The following is a 19,959-nucleotide window of genomic DNA, read 5'->3' on the forward strand; positions in this document are numbered from 1 at the left end:
TTTATAAGGGCAAGATATGAAGCATGAGCATATGTGCCAAGGGCAAGCATGCCTAATTCCTGTTCAAGCACAAACTGTTTTGCAGTTACTCTTCAGAAAGGCAGCTCCTGTCAGAGAGACTGTAGAACTCCACTGTATGGGAGCTATAATATAGCAGAACACTTCTGCTATGACTAGTGTATAGTGGTCGCCATGGAAAAAGTCCATGTTTACCTAATTACCTTGCTATGGTAATAGAGATCTAGAATAAGAATATTCCAAGGTACCTCAGCTACAGCTCTGCCAGCAATGAAACCATGCGCATATGAGATGGATTGAGGAGGCTTAGTTTTTGTTGAGCAAAACCCAAACCAGCTCTGATTTTCAGACAATCAACATTTTGGGACAAAATGTCCCTGTTCTAGTGAGCATAATTTTGGCAATCTAAAAAATTCATTGCCAAAACACTGAAATCAATGGTTTCACATTAACAGGTGAGGCTGTGGCCATGAAGATTAACAGTGATAAAAAATGCTTTAATTTTAGGACCTTTTCTTCCATGATGTGCAAGACATTTTTCTAACCACTGTAGCCTGATTCTTTGATGGTAAATTATTGTATTGGTTACCAACTGGTACCAATTCAATGAGGAGGGTTCTAGTTCCAGAATCAGACACAACAGAATTAAAACAAATTAGTTCAATAACCTGTTGCGAATCCCAGGGTGTATGGCAAAGCAAAGCCTTAGCCACTTTTATTAACACAATCAGTAAAGACAAGAAAGCTCCAAAAATCACATAAACATTCCTTGCATATGCTCATATACTCACACTCTTCCGTAGGGATCTGGAGGTTAGAGACAAAGGACCAGCTCTGTCCCTGGCATGCAAATGAGTCCGATGGTCTAGACCCCAATGCCCAAAGGTCAGTGGTAGATAATCACAATGAAAAGCTGAAGGGTCAGTGGGTTGCCTGGTATTGTTACGTACTTACTCTCCTCTTAAGCAAGCTATTCCCAGTTTCCCAAAATCTAGGGTAACTGTCAGGCCATTTTATCTGTGCTAAGGGTCTTAGGCCTGCATCATTATACTAACCTGCTTAAGCGAGTGTCTTACAGGATACAAGCCTGTACGTTCCTTGGGTAAAATAAAAGGCTAAGCTAGCTCTATTGGCTATGCCACAAGGAGGTAGTTATTTCACTGTACTTATGATGTGTAACCCAAATAAAAAAACATGGAGTTACATTTCTGTGCTATTCCTTAGCTATGTAGGTGTTATTACTGGAACCTGTCCTCTGTAGCCATTGATAGGTTTATTAATGCACCTTTTTCAAAAAATCAGGAAAAAAAATTCAGATTCAAATACATTTCCAGCTATCTTACAGTGCCAGGAAAACCTGAGTTTCATCAAAGTTAAGGCAAGTATTTTTTCCTTTACACTTGAATCATAAAGAACAGGAATAGTATGCAATCTGCTGTACAAATGTTCTTGCACAACAGTTTTTATCTGAGGCTTTTCTTGAAATTGCATAATATACTGAAGCTTTATATTCCCTTAATGCATGAAACACCCATTGTTAAACATTTTGGTACATGGAATTATATTAAATATTTTACAAAAGTGTGTCTTGTCTGGCTTGAAGCCACAGATACAAGGAAAAAAAAATCAGAGTTAACTCAACCTTGTTATGCTTAGGTATTGTAACTCATTATATGTAAAATTACTGTTAGACCTTTTTACTTGAGTGGCTAATCTAAAATCAGGGTGCAGCAGGTGTTCCAGTTGGGAACAGAAACCGACAAGGGAGTCAGATATTTTCTTCTATGCAGCCTGATTGATCTACACAGGGCCGTCTCTACCATTTTTGCCGCCCCCCAAGCAAAAAAAAAAAAAAAAGCCGCCCAGACTGTGTTGCCCCAAGAATGGATGGAATGCTGCCCCTTAGCATGTGCCGCCCCGGTCACATGCTTCCTCCTCTGGTTCCTGGAGCCAGCCCTGTATCTACAAGGAATATACAAAGTCCTGTTTTTCTGAACACAGTAGGAATCAAATAGCACGTGACAGTTCCTCTTTTTGTTGTTTCAAACCTACCTTTTCAGCCAACGTTCTGTACCAAAAAAGCTTTTCCTCCTAGGTTTTAACTCAAGGCCTCCTTACTGTGCTTCTAGGCTTTCTGACTGGCTTTCTCCCTTTGCTTCTGTGTTGTCTCTGTCCCACCCATACAGATAATGCCTTGTAGAGCTCTCGCTCTCTCTTCCCCCACCAAATCCAATTTACTGGGGGAGATTATATGCTCTTTTTGTTTTAGGTGGGGCTGTTGCTCACAGATATCTAAAATTAGAGCTGAAGATCACAACAGCTCTGTTGAGGTTTAACCCCTTAACATTATCCTTTTATTTTTAAGAGCTGTGAAACTAGGTTACATGTAATGATCTGCCATAGAGTCTCAAAATGGAGTAAGCTAAAAATGGAGTTTGCTGCCTTAACTTGGAATTTGCTTATGTCAGAGCATTTATTTGGGTTTCCCCATTCACAGTTTAGACTGTGTCTCTGGCTACACCTTTGCATCTGTCCTTTTGGGGATGGATAATTTGCATGACTAGTATGGATAAACTGCCTCCCACTAATTTTGATCAGAAGAGCATTTAAAGTGCTGATTAACAATTGCTGCAATGTTCTGTTCAGTTTGAGTGGCTAATTAATTTTACTTTGACACTTTGTTTTGTTTGGCAATTGTGAGATGTTTAAATTCTCCTTTTTCCAAAATAGTGTGTGATATTTATTTATAATCCCTTTAGGTTGCCCTGTTCCTTTTGATTTCTGTTGATGCTGGCCATGCTTTGTTTTTAAAGGGCAACTTTATTTGTTCTTTGAATTCTGACTTTTCCTAGCTGCTTCTTGCAGGCTGCATCCTTCCCAGTTACATCTCCCAACACAGGAGCACACACACATCACAGTCCCTGCAAGAGCCCTCTCGCATTGCCCCACTGTATTTTAAGGGGGCCATAAAGCATTTATCTCATTCTTCCATGTCCCTCATTACATAAGTAAAAAACATGGCTATTTTTAAAAACAAACTTCAAAAACAAGTACAAATTACAACAATAGTAATAATTTTGTATATTATATCTGTAAACATTAGGAAGCCATTTCTAAAACTTTCTATTCCAGTGTCTTCACACATGTATGCATCCTATGCGCCAAACCATATTGCTTTAGTGGGAGCTGCGATCAGCCGAACTTGTGGACGCTGCAGGAAAACAAACCATCCTGGCCCATCAGTGGATTTCCCTAATGGGCCACGTGTCAAAGGTTGCCAGATGCTGATGTAGTGGATAGGGCCCTGGATTAGACTCCAGAGACCAGGGTTCAGTTTCTGACTCAGTCCCAGACTTCCTGTGTGATCTAATCATGTAATCTAGCCTATTCTTGTAACTTTTTTCTTTAAATTGAAATTAGAAGTGTATGGATAGGAGAAGAGAGGGATCCTTTTGGGGAGGGATAGCTCAGAGGTTTGAGCAGTGGCCTGCTAAACCAAGGGTTGTGAGCTCAATCCGTGACAGGGCCGTTTAGGGATCTGGGGCAAAAAAATAGTTGGAGATTGGTCCCCCTTTGAGCAGGGGGTGGGACTAGATGACTTTCTGAGGTCCTTTCCAACCCTGATATTCTATGAAAGTCAGACTATCTGCCAGATGGCTGAACCACAGCCCACAATGTTTTACAATGCAACTCACAACTGCCTTCATCTGTATCATGTACAAGGTGTGACAATGTAAAAGGGTGAGCCTGCCCTGTACTGCCTCCTGCTAGCCAAATATGTCTCTGTAGCACCCTGCTTCAGTTTCTCTTCTTGCAGGGCACAGTCCAGAGTTAAAGACAAAAATTCCCTGCTGGGGTTCAGCTTTAGCAAGTTCAAATAAACTTGAAATAAAGGCTCTCTGGCCTGTAGTCTCTTCTCTTGGGTTCAGGGATTGCCCAGCCCTCTTTCCTTGGGTCCTGTGTTTCTCAATCCTGGCCTCCCTTTGGCTTCAGGGGCCACAGGTTGCACAGCATCACCGCTTGGCTTCAGGGGCCACAGATTATTAAACAAGATCAGATTACACAGGAAGTCTTGGGGAGGGGGAGGGGCCACAGAGGGAGCAGGGCTAGGGTATTTGGTTTTGTGCCAATAGAAAGTTGGCAACCCTACATGGGTTGTATGATTGTAATTCCTTGTGGCTTGTATTTCTGAACTCTCAGCACCTCCTCTAGCAGCTTCCTCCAGGAACTCTTTCAGCAGCTGCCTCTATCATTCTTTCCCTTACCTCCCTAGGCTAAGAGGTCTACTGCTGTCTCCTCCATTCTTTTTATGTGTTACTGTGAAGCAGACTCATCTACTGAATCTAACTGCCACCTACAATATTCCCGGTATGTTTATACAACTATGCTCTTACCCGGCTCTAAAAGTAGAGCTTTTTTAATGTTACCCCACTTTCCCAATACTCTCACTATACCCCTCATAGTATATTCTGTCACCTTAAAGCATCTGAATTCTTCAGAGCCTTTCTTTCCTGGGTTCAACTGCTTCTTTAACCTTACATGTGTTACATAGCCCATCTTTGTGTCTCTGATCAATAAAAAGTATTGTTCAAACCACAGTGACCAATTAACAGTATAAATACAAGTACTTCACCGATCCTTTCCTAACTCTGGAGTAGTGCATTATCCTCTCTTTAGGGCACACTTCATAGAATCTTCTTCCTCTTTTCTCCTTGATCCACAATTCTTGCCATTCCTTTTAAAATCCTTTTAAAAACTAAGCTCTTAAATTCCCCCTTACTCAAAGGAATCTTTATATCAAATTCTCCATTTTAAAATATTTTTCTGCTTCTTTATCTGCCATTTCATTGCCAGGTATCCCAGTGTGTGTGCTGTAATCCAGGCTAGTATTTTGTTCATGTTGAAGCCTACTACGCTACTGTCAAAAACAATATTTAATGTTTTGGATCATGCCTGCTTTCTGAGGTACCCCCTTTAATTGCCAGGATAGCTGATGGAGAATCTGAAAAGATAAACAGGTGCAGCTAGGCTATATGTCCCTTATCCATTTGAATGCTAATATTACTCCTGCCAATTCAGCTGTTGTAATGGCTACAAAATTATATATTCTTTGAGATTTCATAACTTCAGTTTTAAGGATGCAAAAGTCTGCTCACACTCTACCTGTTTTTCATCTCCTCCTCCATTCTGAGGGAAGAGACAGTGTGTGTATATATACAGCCTTCTTCCCCAAAGAAGGCTTCTTTGTCCTGATTGGCTGGGAGAGATGGGAGCCTTGCCCCACCCACTCCACAAGGCTCCTGGTCCCAGGCCCTTCAACCATAAACAGGTGTTGGACTGACAACCAGTCCTCACTACCTTAAGGGGAGAGTCACTCTGTTACACTCAGTGAGACTGAGAGTTTCATGGTGATCCATCTTGATGTAGCAGATTGCATTGCCAGCTGGTACTCGCAGCTTCCCCAGATAAGAACTCGGTATTAAAAATGAGGATGGCTGCATTCTGCTCTAGTTTATGCCATTCAGATGCAATCCTTAACTAGATGCATATATTAGTGCACAATCAGCCTTCTCTACAATTCTTGTTAAAAGGTAAATGGACTAGGACTTGCGGCAAACCATAAGAAAAGCTCACTTGCCTAACAATTATGTAATATTCACCCAGATATAACAAAGCTCAAGTTACCTGAGTTGGCAAAGTTCCTACAGGTGGTAGAACCAAGTGGCCAAGGTATGCTTACCTTTAATAAATATAATGAATGCCGGAGGAAGTACAAATAATTAACACATTCTCACTGGGACAAGCTTTAAAAGCTTCACACAACGATTTCCAAATTAGACCTACGACCCACAAAGTAATCTTCCAAGTAGTATACTGTATGACTTCATTTTATATACCATTGTTCACACAAACTGTATTCCCATAATGTTTCACAGAATTAACTATTGCAGTAATTGCCTAGTTCAGCCACTGACTTCCATGGAATGACAACAGGGATGACTCAGCCCAAAAGTTAACATAAATATGTTAGTAGACAAAAAAGTTAAAAGGAATGGACAACATATGGTTCTGGATGAATTTTTAAATTAGATGAAAAGTGAGTGAGAGAGAGAGTTTGAAGGAGAATGAGGCAATAGAGGAAGGCTGCTCAAAATGTTGGCTACGCTATAGAGGAGAAGGCTCTTATTCTGGGCAATGAAAACCTCTCTTCACAAGGGAAGCTGCAGTACAGACAGAAGCAGTGCAAGTACAGTCAAAGTACAGATTTTTGCATACAGCCCTGCTAGGTTCAATTAATATTTGGACCAGCTGTTGCCTCAGCTATGGAGCAAATCCTCACAAACGCTCTGATTAATAATATGAATGAGCTGAAATGATAAAGTCTTGAATAAAAAAAATCCCCATAACAATGGAATAAAAAAAGTGATGGATTTCTTTAAAAAAGCAAGGAATTGAAATTTAACATGTTTCAGCTAGTTATTTAAAGCCCATTATGTGGAAACAGGACAGAATTATATTGTAGGACAGGAGCAATGCTGCCTGGAGACATCTCTGCTCTGCAGTAGTGGGACTGTAGGTCACAAAGCAGCAAGACAATCACTAAAAACCCCTTTCTCTGCCCAAACCCTTCACTTCACACACATATGTCTGGAGGCTCCCTGTGACTGACACGTCTGGAGGCTCCCCTGCCAGCTGTATGAAAGCCACGGAAAGTTGGCTTTCATACAGCCGAGCATGCTGGCTTGCCTATGCATGCTCGTTCTATTAAAGCCACCTGCCACCACAGAGATTTTCTTTACTATGTATAGAAAATATGTTTGGTCTCAATGGCTTTGAAATGTCAATGTCATGTCCTCACTTTGACAGTTTATGGGATCTTTTGGTAGGAAGTCCCCTTCTGAAGGTGTGTCTGTGCCTTTCACTAGGACAGGTTCTGCTGAGCCAAATATTGGTTCACAAACTTATGAATATGTCTTTGTTTTTATGTAACATTTTAGTTTAACATTTGGTTTTAATCAGAAGACTTCATTTTGTCCTCAAAGGAGGAGAGTATGGGAAATGCTGTTTCTAATTTTGTCTGAGAGGAAAGTTATTTATTATTATGAAAATTAATAAATTTAATGCAAGCCACTGTCTTCCTGTCTTCGGAGAGTCAACAGTGTTTTGGGATTTGTTTGAGGGGTTTTTGGTCAGGGTTGGTGTGTGTTTGGTACTGCCCATCGGCTATTCACAAGAGACAGTTAAGGGAGGGTACTAGGACAAATACCCTGATTGTGGGAATAGCTCACTAGGAGGTCCCTGGACCCTGGGAGGTTGTCTGCCCTCTTCCCCAAGCCAGCACACATTTGAATACTTTAGGAGAAACCTGGTTCTTCATGGGGCTTTACTTGGTAAATCAGGAGCCATTTTGAACCTGGGAAAGGCTTTTTCACTTACTCATCTGTAATCCCATGATAACACAGATGCATGGGGAATGGAGTCCCTATGTGCCTCTATTCTGGCCAGCTTATGAAAGGAGACCCCTCCCCACCTTTCAGGTCTGAGCTGCTTTCCCTGGAAGATCAAGTGTGTGTTGGCTGAGAAGCAGAGTGGCACAATTCGTATTCTGCAGCTGTCTGCATTCCGGGTCTCCTTCCCTGGCAGAGCAAGGATCTGCAGGGCTGAAAGCCAGACAAGCCCATTTCCTATTTTGCTGTAGCTGGATGGCTGGCTTCATTGAAATAACAGGCTTCTCCTCACGCCCAAACATGCTGCAGGGAGAGAGCACAGTGAGAGCTTCTGTTCAGGAAAAATACCCCAGCAAACACTTCCTCAAGGTAGGAGGGCAAAGGAGAAAAAGTATAAACTGTGAATTTAAAATCACTTGCCCATTAACAATGCAAATGATTTCCTGGCAAAGGGGATGCTTGCTTTTGCCTTTTTAGAGACCTGGAATCTCTGCCGTTTGGAAGACTTACACCTGAGCAGGCAGTGGGGGGTTCTCCTCTTCTTGAGAATCCTCATGCTCCTGGTTGAGATGTCTCATGACCACAGTGTGGTGGGAGTGTCGAGGATCTGCTGTACAGTCCAACTCAAAGTCTTATGCCCTGGCAGAGTGAGAGTTGGGGCTTGGAGCAGCAGGACACAGATCATCCTTGGTGGCTTCTGAAAAGCTGCCTGTAACACCTCTTGGACCGTCACCTGACTCAGTGCTTGCAGGGCTTTTCCACTACTGTGATGGAGGCATAGAGGGAGCCTGCTGAAGGTGGGCTGCACCTGAGGAACCAGAGGGCTATACCCTTAGTGCTACAGAGTTTCCCTAACTGAGGGACAGCAGTGCTAGAAGCTGAACCAAAGTTGCTATTATATGAAAAAAGATACAACTTAACCTTGTAAAACAAAATGGTCACAAGAAACTTAACAGCCAACTTCTGCAGCAGGAGGCAAAATTTCTGGTGGCCTAGATGGAAGAGGTGAAACTCCATCCTGCAGCCTCTACAAGCAACCTTGGACCTCCTCTGAATGGCACAGGTGAGAAATACTACCCATTTGTTAGGAGAGCAGCTGGGCAGCAAAATATAGCAGAGATGAAGGTTCAGATTCTGCCCTTTGGAAGAAGTGCTTTAGTTAAGAATTTTGGGTAACTTGTCTGTTATACAAGCAGAGGAAGTTGTACCAGGATTATGATCATTCAGAAAAGTAGATCAGATTGTGAAGAGATTTAGATTCGCCTTCAGAAAACACAGGGTCATTGTTCAACCAGTAGCTAATGTCATGTCTGGGATTAGATTTAAACTTTTTTTTTTTTACATTTATTTCAGTGTCATGGATCCAAAACACAGAGCAGGTTTCCTTAGTAATTTTTTTTTTTACGTTAAAGCACATATGTCAATTCTTAACCCAAAATAGCATTAGCTAAAGCACAATTTTGTTTGTGGTTTAAAAAAAAATCAGGTCTGAGTTTAAAAATTCACTGTAGTGCAGGAGATCTCTGCAAAGCCCTGCCTACTACTTAACTCCCATTTTAAGATGTAAGTCAAGTTTAGATGCATGTAGAACTTTGTGTGCCCTTTGCACTTCGCAGAATTTAACCCTCAATGAATAATCCTAAAGATTGTTCTACAATGGAGTCACTGGAGTGATATTTACAAAAATATGAACCAACAGTATTCAATGGAAATCTATGACCAGCATAAAAATCATTAAGATATCACAGACAGTATTTGAACTGCAGTACCATGCTCCTTCAGTCTAGTTATCAGATACTGGGATGCTTTTAAACACTGAAAGATAGCCCCTACCACAAATAAATAAATAAAAAAAATGGAGTTGCTGCAATAACTAATGTAACTCATATGCAAAATATGTGACAAGAACACTACAATTTAAAGCTCTATGACCCTACAAAATTAAAGGTACATAAATATTCTATTACCCTTCATACATGTTTTACAATATTGACATGTGAAAATTAATTTTACATATTCAGATAATAATCTGCCTCCAACTTTTGACATAAGGTGTATATTTGGCTGTGGAAAATATGTATCTGTTGGAAGAGTTGTTAAGTATGATGTGGAGAAAAAGTGGGGGGTGAGGCTGGTGGATCAATCACTATAAAAAGCCACAGGCCTGTATCTGCCCAGATTGGCAAGGAGCCTTCCTGTAATTGAAACCTCAGACCAGGAGAATTTCCTAACTTTAGAGGTTCCAGTTTTCAGAAAGAACTTGAAAATACAAGCTTTTTGGACTGAATTTTTGTAATTAAAAAACAAAAAAAAAAAAAAAAAAAAAAAGAGAGAAAAATAACCTGAATGGTCACAGTCTCCTCAGATCAGCTGAACAGAATTTTTCTGTGTAGTACTGTATTAATGGAAGTAGTGAGAGCAGAGCGTCAAGCCTGAGAGTTGCCGTGGGACACTTTTTGCAACAATGTTGGCTAACTTTTTTTTGTCTTTTTTGCTGAAAAACAAGAATTAAAATTTTTTGACCACTGCTGTTGCTGCGGGGCTTTGTACTGGATACCTCAGCCCTGCAAATAAACAAGCAGGGATTGGTGAGAGAAGGGCCAGGAATCCCGAGAGATACTGATTCCACTTGCTGATTCCCCCCTCCAGTGCAGCTAGCCCATAGGGTTAGATGGGATCAAACTGTACTCCTGGACTCCAGCAGGGGTGAATCAGTCAGTTTGTGTTCACCATAAATAAATACCCAAATATAACCAAAAGTGTTAATAATAAGATTTGAAAATGTTGTTGGGGAATTACTTCACAAAACTGACAGTACTTTTATAAGAAAACTAATGACAACTACTTTTTTTTTTAACCCCTTCCTTAATAAGATGAAAAGGATTTTTTTATTTTACGAATTATAAAAGAGAAAAGATGTATTCAGTGTACAGAATCCAGAGACTACCATGATTTTGGTGAGCATAACTGCCTCCAAGGCACAGCATATTTGGCTGAAAGATTATTAGCATCCTCATATGTGCTACAATATCAAAATATTCCTAGCTATGGAATCAGTATTTATTGCTTGATTAAAAAAAAAGTTTTATTTAAAAGTAAATTTTAAATACTATTTGTTTCAGCAATAAGTTCAATTATATGGGTGTAAGATTTTGTTCTACATTACATACTATGGCCCTGATACTGGAATAAGATGCAGGGGATGAGGGCCTGTAGCAGCCCTGTCCTCTTCAAATGACTTCAACATGCATTTTGCCTTAGCAGGATCAGGCCACATATGATCAGGAATCTACTCTTTTTATTTGTGTTTGGAAACACAAAAATAGTATTGCTATTTTGAAATGCATATTTACAAAACAGAACGATTTGGTAAATATAGGAAAGAAAAATTAGACTACTGAGTGCAAAATAGAAGTATAAAATTTATTTAAAACCACCCACAAAGTTCTGTGTAATCAGGAATGATACAATTTGTAATAGTCTTTTTTTAAAAACTCATGACAAGATTTAAAATATATTTTCAATTACAGTATTCATTTAGCCTTATTCAGTTAGGACGATAAAAAAATGAAAATTTACGTTCTAAACAGATGAGACACACAAGAAAAATATAACAGAACAGACAATTTCCACAACAACAATCTTTACATGTATGTTTCAACACTATTATCAATATTTCAATGCATCTTGCTACATAAACATGAAATCGTGTACAACAACTGCTTGCACCAAAAACATAGTTTAAGTAAGTCTTTCAAGTAACATGCAGTCACAACTCAAGTCTTCAAGTACTGCTGGTAAGAGTTCCCTTTGCTGCAGAGAAGATTTCAAGGGTCAGATCCTCACTGATGTAAATCCACATAGCTCCACTAACTTCAGTGGGACTATGTGGATTTACACTAGATGAGAATTGGGTCCCAAATGTATGAGAAATGAAGTAACTTTTTAACTTTCTTCTGTACATACTGTGACATAATGAAGTGCTTTTTCTTTGTTTTTTTTCTCCATTAGGAACTAAAAACATGTTAATGTTAAAAAGAAAATTGTATTTTGTCTTTCAAAAGTTATTTCATTTTTTCAGGTCTAAATACAGTAGGTTGATAACACCAAAAAACAAAAAAATAAAACACCACCACCAAATCCCCAAAACACAGAAGTTCAAAGCTGCAAAATAAATATTAAATGCATTCCATATAAAGAAAATCAAGAAATATACAGAATATATTGATCAAACAAAAATCAATTTTTCTGCTTTGGCATACTGTACCTTTTTAGTTTTTTCATAAAAGTCAGGAGAGAATCAAACTGCATTCTCGGAATGTAACATTGTAGCCTTAAAAAATAATGTTGTTGTGTCTGGTAATGCCAAGTTTTTAAAAAGCATTTATGACATGCCATGATATTGTGACATTACCAAGAACTGTCCCCTTCCAAACTCAGCAAAGAAATAGTAGAATAATTTAATGTTAAAGTATTAAATGTCCAATGTTAATATTTAAACAGATTTTTCTTTTAATTATATTATATTGGAATATTCAGTTTGCTTCTCTGGATTTGTAATAATTTTTTTAATCTTGGGAGATATTTTGAGGACTAGAGGCTTATAACATTCAGAATGCAAAGGTTGCCATGTGTTTTGCTAGAATTATAAAGTGACAGTCACAAAAGTAAAAAGAAGTCTGTTATAGTGATGTACAGTATCACCACAGTTTAGACATGTAAGAATGAAAAGCAAAATTTTTTTTCTCCCCAGTATTTACTTATTCGTAGGAGATCATTTTATAATTCCAATACAAAGTATAGGATTATAAGGCTCAATACTTGCTAATGCAAAACTCACACTGGCAGCAATGGAAGTTTTGCATGACTCAGGCATGCAGGATTGGGCTAATGATTTTGCTGTCTAATATCACCAAAAGTAGGGTGGTGAGAAAACTTTGGCTTTTAGCTTTGTGCCTCACATTTCCCTCTAGTGTGGCAATATTACACAGTATAACAAACCTCACTGGATCTTATGTCAGCAGAGAATGGAGCTGAGTGAATTCTCACAACCCCGCTTCAAGTGGTCAAGTAAAGCTGTCTAATAATAATAATAAAAATGTTGTGAATAATTATTTGAGGAAAAATTGCCTAAATTTGCAATTATTATTCACAATCCTACCAGTTCTATAGCCAGGTCGCTAATTTGAGGTACAAATCCCTTACCACATTCTTTTTGTAGGCAAGTGGGGAAAGAAGGTCAGCCTACAGTTGGATATCTAAATCCTACAAAAGAAGCTAGATTAGAATATCTTTCTAAACTACATTTCTAATTTTCTCTAAACTAAACACCAGCGTAAAGATTTGGATCTCGCTGGCCATTGTGTGCAGCAGAGATATTGTAAAGAAGATCATCCACTGATGATTGCACAGTCAACTTTGAGGCTTGATTCTCCGTTACACTAAGACTTCTTTACACCACCCTGCTAGAGTAAATACACCTTACTATGTGTCAGTTTCATTCACTTCCACTTTAATGCCATTTTGTTCTCCCAGAGGGGTGTTAAAGGGCCTTAGCGTAAATGAGAAAAAGGCCCTTTATTTTTATATTTTTAAAAAAAGTTTGCATTATAATAGTATATAACAAGAAACAAGTAAGACATCTAAAATGTTTATCAAACAATTCATAAATTCTTCCACAGTACAGTATTAAAATGTTCTGTGGCAACAATTGTGATATCAATAAAGTGTCAAATGATTGACATCTATTCCAATGTGAAGCTACAACAGCAATTTTTTAATACATTCAGTCTACTGCATGTGACATCTCTATGTAGCTTAATTGTCAATTGTGTTGTTCTTCCTATGCACAGAACATTTTGGCATCTATTTATAACAGTATTATGCCCTTTGACTTTATGTGGAAGGCTGTAACGGTGCACAAAGTCGGTAGAACAGTTGAGTGATACTATAGCCACATTTAAAAATGTTGTCAACCTGAAACAGTGATTGATGTATGACTCAACATATAAACAATTTAAGGCCCAATCCTGCAGTCATTGCAAATAAATCATTGGGAGCTTTTAGCATTTTAGAATTAGACACCAATAAACACTGTGTCATTGTACCATCAATTTCACTTCATTTGAATTAACTCTGCTGGTTCGGAATCACACAACAGTACAACTTATCTTGATATAGCAGCCTTCATACAAAGTGTTATAAAATGCTTAACAGAGGCAGAAGAGAGAAAACTTTCAAGCTGGGCACAGCAACTCATAAAAGGAAAAATGACATGGATGAAAATCCAGTAAGAGAAAAGAAAAGAGTTGACATTAAAAGTGATAAACATGCAAGTGTTCTTGCAGATTAGCTATGGTGGGGGAAGAACTGAAGTATGTAGTACTGAGTAGGATCTAGTGTCATTTGTAGGCTAAAGACAATGGGAAGATTTGGGCTAAAATGTGGCTTATGGCTACAGCCCATTTGGGATGGAGGGAGTAAGAGAAGACTGGGGAATAGTAGGAGTCCCAAAGAGAATTGTAACAGAGTGGAGACGCACACATCTAAACTGGAACCCCTACACCCTTTCACAGAGTGCAGTTTATGTTCAACTCCTTCCTGCTGAAGCCAAATCAGCCCTGCTTGCTGCTGTGGAGGGAGGAAGAAAAGGCAAATCCATAACTCCACTCCTCTTTGGAGAGTCTAGTGCCAGTGGTGGCACTAACTTTATGAAGTCCTTGAACTTCCCACTGGGACTATGGCTGATCCCTGCACAGGGACAAATAGAAGACACAAAGAAACACCATCTCCTGCTTGTGGGTCTTTGCAGGAACAGTCATAATCTTATCTGTTATGTTAAGATCTGAACAGAGTAAATCATACAGAAGGAAGGACAGAATGCCAGAGATACAACAGTACAAGCAAAGAATGATCTTCAGCTGTGGAGAGCTGAGACTGGGGGCAAAATGGACTTTGTTGGCTATATGTGGATAGAGGGTCAGAAAGGTAGGGTGCCAAAAGTTTATGGAGAGTTTTGAAAAATAAATGGTCAGTTTACAAGTGGATATGAAGATTGATAGTGAAGGTGAAGGGATGGACTGAAATGTCCCTCTTTCTTGTCATGAAAAAGTAATTTAACTGCAGCATTCTGGACTCCATGGAAGAGTAAGGCTATAACAGGATGATAAAAAAAGGGAACTATCAGCGTTAAGACAGAAAATGATTGACATGAATATAGATTTTGAAAGAGTTACATGAATAAATTCTTGTAACATTTCAGAGATGGAGATAAACAGATTTACAGCCAAGGGAGAGGCGAGATTAAAAAACAAAAGTCAGGAGCACGGCTGATGCTTACATTGCTACCCTTGGGAGCAAAGGTCTGTGCTAAGGAGAATTAGAAGACTTGTATGCAGGAAATTATAAGTCTTTAAAGCATTCAACAGCAGAAGGGTATAGGGTCACCAAGCACTGACAGACAAAATGGGTAAATACAGCAGATGAGCTACAAAGGAATCAAAGCATGAACTGAGCAAATTGTAGAGTTCGGTGTCATCTATACAGAACAGAAGTTAATGCCTAGGGTTGAAGCTAGCAAATAAAATGTCCTAGAGGGAGAAGATACAGTATACACTAAGAATTATCTCCATTATTTAGAAAACAAAGCAGCACACAAATGACACTTAAATATTACACTCAAACGGAAACATTTTACTAACTCCTCTGAAACATCTAAAATATTTTAATATAATGATAAAGTTAACATGAAGTGAGTACTAACTTTGAATCATTCACAGAAGGAAAGAGGCAATCTCTAGCATAGACAGAGGACAGAGTCTGATCTCAGTAACACCTGCGTATATATGGAGTAACTCCACTGACTTCAGTAGAGTTACTCTGGATGTACCTGAGGGTAACAAATCAGAATCTGGCCCATAATATTTAGAGGCTATTCCTAATCTTCTACATACTTGTGCCTAATTAAATATTATTAGAGATTTTTTTGGTCCCTGGGATAGCCTCAAGTGATACACGTCTCTCGTCTGTCAGAGTGTCAGGAGAATAGCATTCATATAGTTTTACAGCAGCATACATCAGTACCATATAAACAATATAATTCAAGACAATTTGTCTAAAATATCAGGTAATCCCAGAAAACTCTGATCTGTGGTTTCACTTCTACTCCACTAAAAATACTGAGCAATCAGAATCTCAGTACTTTTTACACTGACCATGCTTCTAACATAAGATTTAAAAAAGGAAGAGATGGATATAAATGTGCCATAGTTTTACAACTACTAAAAAAAGATTGTGTATTTGAAATTTGATATATCTAAATAAACAGTGGTGATATGGCTACACACTACCTAAGCAACCAAGAAACAGCTTAAGGAGCAACTCAAGTCAGGGCTCACAAGCTGCATGCAGTTCTTCAGAGCCTGGTTTATAACTATTTGGGGCTTCATATATCTGATTAGTCCTCCACTTGCTCTATCTGGATCTGAGGCAGAGTGAGCGATGATAGCAGTGCTCACATCTCTGTCCAGGGTACATGAATCTGGCAGATGTAAGTAAGAGTGACCTCTCTTTTTCCAGAGGCCAGTACAGATGAATAGAGAAGAAATTGATTCCGCCAGAGGAAGTGGAGGAACGGAATTAACATACATCAGTACACAGTGACATGATGTGATGACATATCCCTATCAAACAGAAATTGTTATGGCACAGAGATTGCAAGGCAATGCCAGAATGTCATAACACAATTATTGTCTTTCTTTGCACTTTACTTTTTGATGATAAAGTGGCCTTATAGCTGTTACTGGTTGAACAGCCACTTGGTTAAATTAAAAAACAGTTTCCATATGTGATTAGCCTATTCCTCATCTATAATTTCACAACGCGTGATCAAGGCCTTTCATAATGTGTTATGGTTAGCCAGCCAACTCTTCCATAGTAAGAAATAAAACACGACGACAATTTTACTGCAAAGACCTGCCACAAAGATCTCGCTACTGAAGAAATGCTATTTTAACTGCCACAGTGGATGTGAGAAGCTATTCATTTAATACTGCATGAATATCACAAATGTTGATACATGTAAATAGGCTGAAAATGGCATATAAATTAATTTTTCAAATATTGGGAGGGAGTATGTGTCCATACTACAAGTATTTCTGTGCAAATTTGAGAAGAAATGAGCTATTTATGCAGCCTGTAAATTAGAAAGCATATTTTTTTACTTGGCCTGACCAGGTAGCTGATTTCACACAGAGTCATATTGATCTTCCCCTGTGTAATTTAAGGTAGGATTGTGCCCTACCTGTTAAATATAAAAATGCAAATACAATTTTGTTAACAAGCTTTCCTAAAAATTCTACATTTAACTAGAAGCATATTAACATATTGGCCCAAATCCTACTGCATTTGCATCTGCAGAGCTCCACTAACTGCAGTGGGGTTGCACAGATGTGAATGAGAGTAAAACTTGACCCACTAAAGTTAGCATAATACTGTAATGGTGTTTGAAAGGTTTTTAAAGGAGAAAACAATTGTGTATTATGTATACTAGTAAGCATTAAAAAGTTGCCATTTACCTACAGTTACCACACCGTATCAGAGGGGTAGCCGTGTTAGTCTGGATCTGTAAAAGCAATAAAGAATCCTGTGGCACCTTATAGACTAACAGACGTTCTGCAGCATGAGCTTTCGTGGGTGAATACCCACTTCTTCAGATGCAAGACTATGCATCTGTATTCACCCACGAAAGCTCATGCTGCAGACCACCGTGTTACTTCAGATACTAGAGTTATTTCCTATTTTAAGCATAGGGACACATTCTGGTAACTAAGCATGACTTTGTTCTAATGGTGGTCACTGTAAGTGCAAAACATTGATTTATAAAATTAGGATTATTTGCAGAAAGATATGATCACATCTTAATTGTAGCTTATGAGCAATTAGTCTTTGTATGAGTTTTGTACAGTATTATTACAATATTTGAGGTGAGCTGGTGATATGGCCTTATAGTCATACTCTCTGCTACTATCTAAATGTCAGATCCCAGCTTGGTACCTCATTCCTTGGATCAGCATGTGCAGGAGAACTGCAGTGGTGACACTCACAATTTCAATGGGAGCTATTGTACTATTGCAGCAGTGGCCCCCTTAGAGTCAAACAGGGGGAATGATATTCTCTAGAGAGCATCACTCCTTTCCTCCAAAATGAGGTGGTGTGATGGTGCAGGGCCTATTAGAGGGAGGGTATAGGGATATTCCTACTGGAAAATCAAAGGTTGCTATGTTGTGTCACAACAGTCCTTGGTGGTATATTGTGAGGTGATATAAAAGGGGAGGGGGGTAGACAAACTGTTGTCAACTATGAGTTACATATTTGGAGCCCTATAGTGCTGTCTGTCTAGGAGCATAAACTCCTATTGAAATCAATATAAGTTTGTTACAGATCAAGGGAAGTATACAGTTTTTCCTAGCTGTCTCGTCTTCAGCAGGGCCGGCTCTAGACCCCAGCGCACCAAGCGCGTGCGTGGGGCGGCATTTTGCCGGCAGGCGGCTCCGGCGGACCTTCCGCAGTCATGCCTGCGGGAGGTCCAGCGGAGCCGCGGGACAGCTGACCTCCCGCAGGCATGACTGCGGAGGGTTCGCTGGTCCCGTGGCTCGGGTGGACCTCCCGCAGGAATGCCTGCGGATGGTCCACCCGAGCCACGGGACCAGCGCACCTTCTGCAGGCACGTCTGCGAGAGATCCCCCAGAGCCGCAGGACCATCGCCCAGCAGCACGCCCCCTGTGGCGTTCCGCCCTGCTTGGGACGGCCGGATTCCTAGAGCCGCCCCTGGTCTTCAGATGTGGTTCCTGACCTGGCTGGCCAATCTGGAAGGATCCTGCTGCTGCAATGTGCAGGAGGTCAGACTAGATGATCATGATGGTCTTTTCTGACCTTAAAGTCTATGCGTCTATGAGGGTGAGAGGAAGTCATAGAGCAGTTGTGTGGGATGGAAGTGAAAGAGTCACTTTCTAAAATTTGTAACTTTTAAGAAGACAATATTGTTGCAAGTACAACCTTACCCAATACAACATTGATCTGTGTGCACAAGACTGATAAATATTCTGAAATGTTACAATAAATAGCACACAGCTGTAAATACAGTAAATAGATGTATTTCTCATACTGCAGTATATTTACTAGAAAATATTTGCTTTTCAGATCACAACCTGCCAAGCGCCACATCAGGAAATAAAACTTGGCCAGCTAATTTTCTTATTAGGTATGATTTACCAAAATGTCATGTTAAAAATTTATTATACATTGTAAAGACAATATAATTTTGTTTGAACAGTATATTTTAGCTGTATCAATAACCTTAATAAAGCAGTCCTGAGGGTTTTCTCAGCTATCAATTAATAACATGAATATCTGTTGTTATGTTAAGACATACTGTTCTCTTTTAACATTGCCATTATGAATCTATTAGGGCTGGATTTCCCTGTTGGACTTGCTGAGTCTCTACTGATAGTCAACTGAGAAGACAACCATACTTAAAGATGCCATTTAAGATGCACCTCTTCTGCTTTCCAGCTATTTGAGGAAGCTGCTGTTTTCTCTGTTAATTGTTTTTAGCATTTGAACTGCCTAATCACACACAAGCCTAAAGGTCTGGAAGGATTCAAATGGAAATTCCAGCCATTTTAATATTTCTTGAATTTCTTGTCAGCAGAATAACGGTCCTGAAACTTTTCCTACCACATTTGAAATAAAAATGGTATTTAGTAGAATTGCTGAGAAATAAAGAATTCCTTCATTCTGCACTATACATGCATATGGCATAGTGAAATTATTGTGAAGCTAACGTGTCTAAATCTATCAGTGTTATCAGTGACGCTTACTAGTAACAAAGTAATCCTTCTGCTAGAAAATTGACCATGATGCTAAACAAGGGTACTCAGATAGCAAATATGTTGTTGGAGCAACTGGAGCAACTTAAAATACTACTTACTGTATATACAGCTGTAATTTTTACTATATCTTAGCCTCACAAAAAATAGACAAGTTTTAAAATGGAAATCTAAGGCACACAAAATACCATAATGATTTAATGTATACTGTACTTTACATATTCAAAAAGCAGAAAACTGCTGGTACAAAATGATGGCATAATATTGACTTTTTTATTATTTATAATCCCTTCACATCCTGTACTTGGACTAACAGGCTTTAAACTAAAATTTGCAGCATATGGGGTTTTCACAAACTTTACTTTGAGCTAGATAAAATACAAAGAATGGGTCCAATCCTCCTGTCCTTATGCCACCAAAATTCCTGTTAATTTCAATAGTCAGTCTACATAAGGATTTTAGATTTAGCCCAATATCATTGGAACTGCTCCTACGTGTAAATATTTTCAGGATCAGGGTTCTAGTTAGCACTGTGTGTAAAAAATAAAATTCACATATTCATTGTACCAAAACTGTAAATATCACAATTATAGAACTTCTCAAGA

The 19,959-nt window shown here is 39.1% G+C and overlaps 1 long non-coding RNA gene across 3 annotated transcripts; it reads left to right on the forward strand.

The window, feature by feature from the left end:
• The first annotated feature begins 274 nt into the window (after positions 1-274).
• Positions 275-19,193, forward strand: LOC120369469. 3 transcript variants are annotated; one of them, XR_005583173.1, is made up of 6 exons: positions 275-473; positions 822-903; positions 7,557-7,835; positions 8,436-8,529; positions 18,666-18,726; positions 18,934-19,193. It is a non-coding gene; the product is annotated as an uncharacterized LOC120369469 (long non-coding RNA). The 3 variants fall into 3 exon arrangements; XR_005583175.1 differs by having other exon boundaries at positions 8,439-8,529; XR_005583174.1 differs by having other exon boundaries at positions 7,718-7,835.
• The last annotated feature ends 766 nt before the right edge of the window (positions 19,194-19,959 follow it).

This window comes from Mauremys reevesii, linkage group 7 (assembly GCF_016161935.1).
Source record: "Mauremys reevesii isolate NIE-2019 linkage group 7, ASM1616193v1, whole genome shotgun sequence".
NCBI lineage: Eukaryota > Metazoa > Chordata > Testudines > Geoemydidae > Mauremys > Mauremys reevesii.